The sequence below is a fragment of the Eutrema salsugineum genome, unplaced genomic scaffold (assembly GCF_000478725.1).
Source record: "Eutrema salsugineum unplaced genomic scaffold, Eutsalg1_0 scaffold_4, whole genome shotgun sequence".
Lineage (NCBI taxonomy): Eukaryota > Viridiplantae > Streptophyta > Magnoliopsida > Brassicales > Brassicaceae > Eutrema > Eutrema salsugineum.
The window spans coordinates 15,778,787-15,787,388 of NW_006256686.1; the positions used below are offsets into that span (position 1 = coordinate 15,778,787).

Genomic DNA, 8,602 nt, shown 5'->3' on the forward strand with positions numbered 1-8,602 from the left:
TCCACCAAAACGTTTTTGAGGTGGAGGCAGATCAGCATCTTGAGCACCAGCTGCACTTGTGGTAGCATCTTCAGCGGTTGCTTTCTTTCCCTTGGAGGCTTCTTCTCTGCAAGCTTGCCTGTATGTGAGGATTGTTGGATCAGTTTGGACATTGTACAGCTCTTCCTTCAGCAAGAAGAAGTGAATGTTCCTTTTAACTTGGACTGTGGTGATGGAGGGATTGGGTAGGAGAACTTGGGCTGGCTCACTGATGAGTGTCTTGAAGTTGTAGACTACCTTGGTACCCACTCTTCCTTGGAGAAAGCCAATCCTACACAAATGTGCTTCATTAATCAGATCAAACTTTGCCTTGTTCTCCTTGAATCTGTACCCCATGGCTTTCAAGATCTTTGTTACCACCCATCCATGGGTCAGCTTTGCATCTTGCTTTGTAGAACCCCACATGCACTTTTTGTAGAACATCAAAGACCTTGCTAATTGAGATGCAAGGTAAAGTGGGTATTCATACCCTTCATAGGGTTCCCCATCTTCATGTGTTGGCATCAGCGGTCTCAGCCCTACACCAAGAAGCATCAGATCTCCCTTGTGAACTCTTCCAACATCAATCTTGAAGTAAAAGCTGTGAGAGAGAATCTTGTGTACATATCTCAGAACTGGGTTCCTTATCCAAGAGGCCTTTGCTGTTCCAGCTGTGTACTTCCCAGAAGCAATTGATCTCCATAGAAGTTGGATCTCATCTTTTCTGAGATTGACCTGGTTGGAGAGAAGTTCATTTCTAGGTGCTGAAAACCCAAAGATCTTATTCAATTCTCTGAATGACACTGAATACTCCTTCCCTTTCACAGTAAACTCCACATGTCCAAGTCCATCTCCTTGAATGATTCTTGAATCCCTTGGGTAGTAAATGAAAGCTTCAAAGGAGGCCAAGAACTCTTGGGACTCTTGCTCATAAGCGATTTCTCTCATCTCCAAAAGTGACTCAACACCCATGTTCCCAAGCAAAGTCTTGACATCTTCATAGAGGCCAATCTTCTTCAGAAAGTCCAAATCAGGGAATCTCCCTTGCTGGATCTCTATCTGCTGAAACTTAGCCAGATAATCAAGTGTTTCTGGTTCAGTTTTCTTGAACTTCTTTGATCCCTCTTCAATGGTGCCTTGGGAACCACCAGCTGAGCTGCTGGAGTCACTTTCAGTCTGTTCACTCTCAGATACCACAGCCAACTGTTTCCCCTTTTTCTTGGAACCAGAAGCAACCACCAAAGCTCTTCCTTCAGGCCTTGTCCTTTTTGGCGCTGGATCACACTTTCCTTGCTTTGTGGTATTCTTTGCACCTTGACCTTTGTCTCTTGGCTTTGAAGTTCCTGAGACCAAACCTTTGCCTTTTGATGCAGGGCCCTTCTTCTTGGCCAAAGAGTTGGTTCTTTCAGTCATCTGCCAAGAGATTCTCAAAAAATATTGTTAGTACAAGGATAAACCTCACAAAAGTCTCAAAATTTTGAAAAAAAAATTGTTGCAACAATTTTCAAAATTCAAGAACAGGTAATTACCAACAAAGTGCTCTGTTTTCCAAGACTATCTAGCACTCTAGCATTTATAAAAATAATCCCAAGGTCTAAAACAACCTATCAAAATCGATTCCACACCTTAAAGTTCAAAAATCACCATTGAAGAACATGGAAAGAGGTGAATTTTAACAGGATGAAGTACCTTGGGATTAAGATGCAACGAGTTCGAAATGCAATCAGGATGATGTTAACAACTCAAAAATGAGCTCAGAGCACTTTGAATCAACAATTTTGGTGGAGAAATGAGAGAGATATGGTGAAAACAATGGAGAGAAAAGAGAGAGAGAGTTGCAAACTCGGGTTTGTTGTGAGGAAGAGAGAGTGTGGGGTAGGGTCAAGCCTTTGGACTGGTGGTCAATAGATCTATTTTGACCAGTCAAGGCTTTGACCCGTCCTTTTCTCATTGACCGGCCTCCTTTCTCTCTTTTGTGCGTCCGGAAACCGTTGGGATCGAGCCGTGTGACCGTCTCGGTGTAGAACCAGAAACATTTTTGTGCGACATGGTCATCCTATGTCTAACCCGCACAACCATCCCGCAGCCTTTTTTACTTAGGCATTCTGGCTGTTCCTCTGTTTGCTGCGGCCTGGAACCCTTACTTCCCAGCTAGCACGCCCATCTTGGAGTAAATTCCGAGTATATGTGCGGGTTGGCCTTCTTTACTCCCAGGTAGCACGCTTATCTCGCAGGTTTTGGGACTTAAACTCTTTGGCCTCCCTTCTTTTTGTGCGGCCTGGCTTCCATGCTTCTAGGTCACACACTCAAGCCGGAGTGAATTCCGAATAGACGTGCGGCCTAGCTCCCTCTCTTCTGACCCGCACACCCATCCCGCAGTAAATTCCGAGTATATGTGCGGGTTGGCCTTCTTTACTCCCAGGTAGCACGCTTATCTCGCAGGTTTTGGGACTTAAACTCTTTGGCCTCCCTTCTTTTTGTGCGGCCTGGCTTCCATGCTTCTAGGTCGCACACTCAAGCCGGAGTGAATTCCGAATAGACGTGCGGCCTAGCTCCCTCTCCTCTGACCCGCACACCCATCCCGCAGTAAATGGGACTTAAACATTTCGGGCTTCTCAAGGTATTGTGCGGCCAGGGTTCTTTCACACCAGGTAGCACGCCCAGGCCGGAGTAAATCGCGAGTCTTGCTGCGGCCTGGGTTCTTCATGCACTAACCCGCACACCTAGGTAGCACTGAGGCGTTCTTCAAGTTTTTCTGGCTTTAAACAGTCCTCTCAGCTCTCTCACATGCTCCATTCCATTCATCACAAGCTATGTCCTCCAAGGATCACCTAGTACCTGAGACCAACTCACAAAACCCATCAAAAAGTTCTAAAACATAAAGGAAAAGAGAAGAAACCAAAAGAACTATGTACAAAGATAAGCTTGGGGTGTCTCCCAAGAGCACTTTGTTTAAAGTCTCTAAGTTTGACTTTGAGAACCTGTTTAACAGGCTGGTGGATCAAGAAGAGGAAATGTTGTAGCCTCCTCTTTCCCTTGTGAAACTAAGTAATGCTTGACTCTCTGTCCATTCACCACAAATTCCTGACCATTCTTTCCTTTCAAGACAATGGCACCATAAGGCCTCACTTCAAGAACTTTGAAAGGTCTAGACCACCTAGACTTAAGCTTTCCTGGAAACAACTTAAGCCTGGAGTTGAAAAGCAAGACCAAATCACCATACTTGAACTCTCTCTTCAGAATCTTTTGATCATGCAGGACCTTGGTCTTCTCCTTATAGATCTTTGAGCTTTCAAAAGCTTCAAGCCTGATCTCCTCAAGTTCATGAAGTTGCATGATCCTTTTCTCTTGAGCTGTTTTGATATCAAAGTTTAGAAACTTCACAGCCCACATAGCTTTGTACTCCAACTCAACAGGAAGGTGGCAGCTCTTCCCATATAGCAAACTGAATGGTGATGTTCCAATTGGAGTTTTAAAGGCAGTCCTGTAAGCCCATAGTGCGTCATCCAGCCTTTTGCTCCAATCTTTTCTGCTTGAGCTAACAGACCTCTCAAGAATGGCCTTGATCTGTCTATTGGATACTTCAACCTGGCCACTAGTTTGAGGATGATATGGAGTAGCTATCTTGTGTTTAACCCCATGCTTTCTCAATAAACCTTCCAGAGTCTTGTTCACAAAATGGGATCCTCCATCAGAGATGACAACCCTTGGAACTCCAAACCTTGGGAAGATGATGTTCTTGAACAGCCTCACTACAACCTTGGAATCATTGGTAGGGGAAGCAATGGCCTCAACCCATTTGGACACATAGTCCACAGCAACAAGTATGTATTGATTTCCATAGGATGAAATGAAAGGTCCCATAAAGTCAATCCCCCAGCAATCAAAGATCTCAACCTCTAGAATGGGGTTTTGAGGCATCTCACTTCTCTTAGATATGTTCCCATGCCTCTGACAGGCATCACATGCTGAAACCACCAACTGGGCATCTTTGAACATTGTAGGCCACCAAAACCCACTTTGAAGAACCTTTGCCACAGTTTTGAATGCCCCCATGTGACCTCCAAAGGCAGAACCATGACATTCTTGCAACACAGGTTGCATCTCCTCTTCAGCAAGGCACCTTCTATATAGCTGATCCTTGTTCAGAACATAGAGGTAGGGCTCATCCCAATAATATCTCTGGACATCTCTGAAGAACTTTTTCCTCTTGTAAGCATCCAATTCAGGAGGCTCCACCCCACATGCAAGATAGTTCACTATGTCTGCAAACCAAGGCATCCTCCTTTCTTGAATGCTCTCTACTTCCTCAAACTCCAAGTAGGAATGGAGCACCATCAGAGACTCTTCAGGCAAAGCATCATCTATGGAAACTTTTTCTTCAATCCTCAGCCTTGAGAGATGATCTGCAGCCCCATTCTCAATCCCCTTTTTATCAAGCACCTCCATATCAAACTCCTGGAGCAATAAAACCCATCTCAACAGCCTTGGCTTGGCATCTTTCTTGGTCATCAAGTACCTGAGGGCTGCATGATCAGTATACACAATGACCTTTGATCCCACCAGGTAGCTTCTGAACTTATCAAAGGCAAAAACTATTGCCAGCATTTCCTTTTCAGTTGTAGCATACTTCTCTTGGGCAAAGTCAAGTGTTCTACTGGCATAGTAGATCACATGCAGCTTCTTGTCTTTCTTTTGTCCAAGTACTGCTCCAACAGCAAAGTCAGAAGCATCTGTCATGACCTCAAAAGGAAGAGACCAGTCTGGTGCCTGAACTATTGGTGCACTAACCAATGCCTCCTTGATCAACTTAAAGGCTTCTTCACATTCAGCATCAAAGATGAAATCCACTTCCTTACACAACAGTCTTGTTAAAGGCCTGGCAATCCTTGAGAAGTCCTTTATGAATCTTCTATAAAACCCTGCATGACCCAGGAAGCTCCTTATCCCTTTAACAGAAGTGGGGGTTTGCAGATTCACCATCACTTCCACCTTTGCCTTATCAACCTCAATACCCTTTTCAGAGATCTTGTGCCCAAGAACAATTCCTTCTTGCACCATGAAATGACACTTCTCCCAGTTCAGCACCAAGTTGTGCTGCTCACATCTCTCCAACACCTGTGTCAAATTAGAGAGACAATCCGAGAAGGAGGAGCCATAGACACTAAAGTCATCCATGAACACCTCAACTTTCTCTTCAATAATGTCAGAGAAAATGTGCATCATACATCTTTGAAAAGTGGCTGGTGCATTACATAAACCGAAGGGCATTCTCCTATAAGCATAAGTGCCATAAGGGCAGGTGAATGTCGTTTTCTCTTGATCCCGGGGGTCTATGGGAATTTGGAAGAACCCCGAGTACCCATCGAGAAAACAAAAATAAGGATGATTAGCTAACCTTTCAAGCATTTGATCAATGAATGGTAAAGGGAAATGATCTTTTCTAGAAGCAGAATTCAATTTCCTATAGTCAATGCACATGCGATGGCCAGTTATGGTTCTTTGAGCTATGAGTTCATTCTTATCGTTTTTCACCACTGTGATCCCACCTTTCTTGGGCACCACATGAACAGGAGACACCCATCTTGAGTCAGAGATTGGGTAAATTATCCCTGCCTCAAGAAGCTTTAGTATCTCTTTCTTAACCACTTCCCTAAGGTTGGGGTTAAGTCTACGTTGGTGCTCAATAGAGGACATGGCTTGGTCCTCCAGGTGGATCCTGTGGGTGCATATTTCAGGAGAGATTCCTCTAATGTCTGCCAAGGAATACCCTATGGCTCTCCTAAATTTCCTTATTTCACTAAGTAATGCATGTTCCTCATGCTCTAGCAAGTTATCATTTATGATCACGGGAAAAGTAGAGTTCAGGCCTAAGAACGCATACCTGAGCCCTGTTGGTAGAGGCTTGAGCTCAACAGAGGGTGCATCCGCCTCATTCCAGTCCTGGTCCAGGCTGCTTTGGCTGGTGACTGGTTCCTTGATAGCAAAGACTTCAGAACCACTTTGTTCCAGCTCCAAGAACCTTGTTTCAGGACCCAGCTCTCTTGCATTGTCTAGATACAGCTTATACCCTTCACTTGCCTCAGCCAAGAGCTCATTATCTCCTTGTTCTTGAGTCAGAGCAGCTTGAAGAGGATCCTCAGTGTTCAGTTCCTCAAGCAACTCATCAGCCAACTGGTCCATTGTCTCCACATAGAAACATTGACCTTCAATGGTGGGTTTCTTCATCATCTCATTCACATCAAACTTGAGCCTTTCAGACCCAAGTTGAAGCTCTATTATCCCACCTCTCACATCAATAATAGCTCCTGCAGTGGCTAAGAATGGCCTGCCCAAGATGAGAGGATCTACTGGTTCCTCATCCATTTCCAGCACAACAAAATCTGTTGGAACCTCAAAACCACTTATCTTGACAGGTAGATCTTCCAACATACCAACAGGCAATCTAACTGATCTATCTGCAAGGATAAGAGAAATCTTTGAAGGTTTGAAAACTCTAAAGCCCAGCTTCTGTGCTATGGAGAATGGCATCAAGCTGACTGATGCTCCTAAATCACAAAGACATCCAGAGAATAGAAGAGGTCCAATGGCACAAGGGAGTGTGAAGCTCCCTGGATCAGTTAACTTCCTTGGAATGGACTTCCTCTGAATGATAGCACTGCATTCATGACTTAGTACTACCATGCCTTGAAGCTCTTTTGTCTTGTTCAGAATTGCATCCTTCAAGAACTTCCCCATCTTTGGCATCATTAAGAATGCATCAATGAGAGGCATTGTGAGTGGTGTCTCTTTGAGTGCCTTCTCAAATACAGCTCTTGCCTTGTTCACTAGTTGCTTCTTAAATCTCCCTGGAAATGGGAGCTTGGGTTGGTATGGAGGTGGTGGCACATACTTCTTCTCTGGTTCTGGTTCCTTTGCTACCTCTTTACCCTTTTCTGTCCTTGGTTTCTCAGCAACTTGATCGTCCTTTAAGGCTGCCTCCCCCTCAGGTTGATCATTGTCCTCAATGATCACTTTGTTGTTCTCAATACCAGGTAACTCCTTGCCACTCCTCAGTGTAATGGCCTTGTCATATTCCTTGGGGTTGGGTTCTGGTTTTCCAGGTAGGTGACCTTGGTTCCTTGAGCTTGATGCCTGGTTTTGCTTCAGTTCCTCGATTTCCTGCTGCATAGTCTGTTGACCCTGAAGTAGTTGTTGCAGAATACCAACCATATCTGTACCCATCTGTGGCTGCTGTTGAACCATTGGTGGCTGAAACTGTTGTTGAACCGGCGCCTGCTGTTGGAACTGTGGTGGACCAAACCCTGGTGGTGCCTTTGGCTGCTGTGAAGTGTAACCAGTGCCCTGAAATGGTTGCTGTTGCTGACCAAAACTCTGATTCTGACCAAATTGATTCTTGGGTTGGAATGACCCTTGAAAGTTGTTCTTGGGAACAAAGTTCTTTGGAGCTTGAGAATTGGGATAGACCTGGTCTTGTGGGTTAGTTACATTGGTGTTCCTGTAAGAGAGGTTTGGATTGGCATTACCATACTGATATCTTTGGAACCTCTGATTCCCAATGTAGTTGAGCTCCTCTTGGGTAAGACCTTCTTCACTTATGTTCTCAAAAATTTGAGAAGGTTCCTCATACTCTCCAACAAAATGCATTGGCTTCTGAGTGGTGAATTTCAGCTTGTCCAATTCACTCCTCAACTCCTTAACTTCTCTGGTGAGCCTTTGTTCTGAGCTTGAACCTTCAGACCTATTTGATCTGTCATAGTCTTCACCATAAGTATCATTGCTCAATGCTAAGTTCTCCACTAGCTCTAAAGCAGCATGAATCTCTTTACCCAGAAAGTTCCCATTGGAAGCAGTATCCAGCTGGTTTCTAATCTTGGGAAGAGCTCCCCTATACAGTGTGCTGAGAAGAGAAGCCTCACTAAACCCATGGTGTGGGCATTGGTTTGTGTAGCTCCTGAATCTCTCATATGCTTCACCAAAACTTTCATTGCTTTGCTGAGTGAAGCTAGAGATTTGGTTCCTCAGTTTTGCAGTTCTTGAGGTGGAGAAGAACTTAGATAAGAAGGCTTGCTTGCATTGCTCCCAGGTTTGAATGGAGCCTCTTGGAAGATTCTTCTCCCATTGATGAGCTTTATCACCAAGACTGAACGGGAATAGTCTTAGCTTAAAGCTGTCTTCTGAAACTCCATTTATCTTGGTCAGATCACACACCTTATCAAACTGATCCAAGTGTTCCAAGGGATCTTCCATTGCTAACCCATGGAACTTTGAGTTCTGGACCATATTCAGCAATGATGCTTTCACTTCAAAGTTGTTGTTTTGCACAGGTGGTGCCTGAATACCAGCTCCATACTGATGAGCATTGGCCCTGTCATTCTCTCCAACATAGACTTGGGGTTGCTCATATCTTCTTTGCTGTGGTTGGAAAGGGTGGGGTTGGTGGTGCACCTGGTGTCTTTGCTGAACATTGGCCTGATGCCTCTGTTGATGAGCTTGAGCTTGTCCCTGGTGGACATAAGCTTGTTGATGGTGCACCTGTTCCTGCTGAACATTACCCTGGTGAAGCCCTTGACCAACTCCAATA

At 44.7% G+C, this 8,602-nt stretch overlaps 1 non-coding gene across 1 annotated transcript; it reads left to right on the top strand.

The window, feature by feature from the left end:
• Positions 1–7,939: 7,939 nt before the first annotated feature.
• Positions 7,940–8,046, top strand: LOC112085012. Its single transcript, XR_002898656.1, has one exon. It is a non-coding gene; the product is annotated as a small nucleolar RNA R71 (small nucleolar RNA).
• The last annotated feature ends 556 nt before the right edge of the window (positions 8,047–8,602 follow it).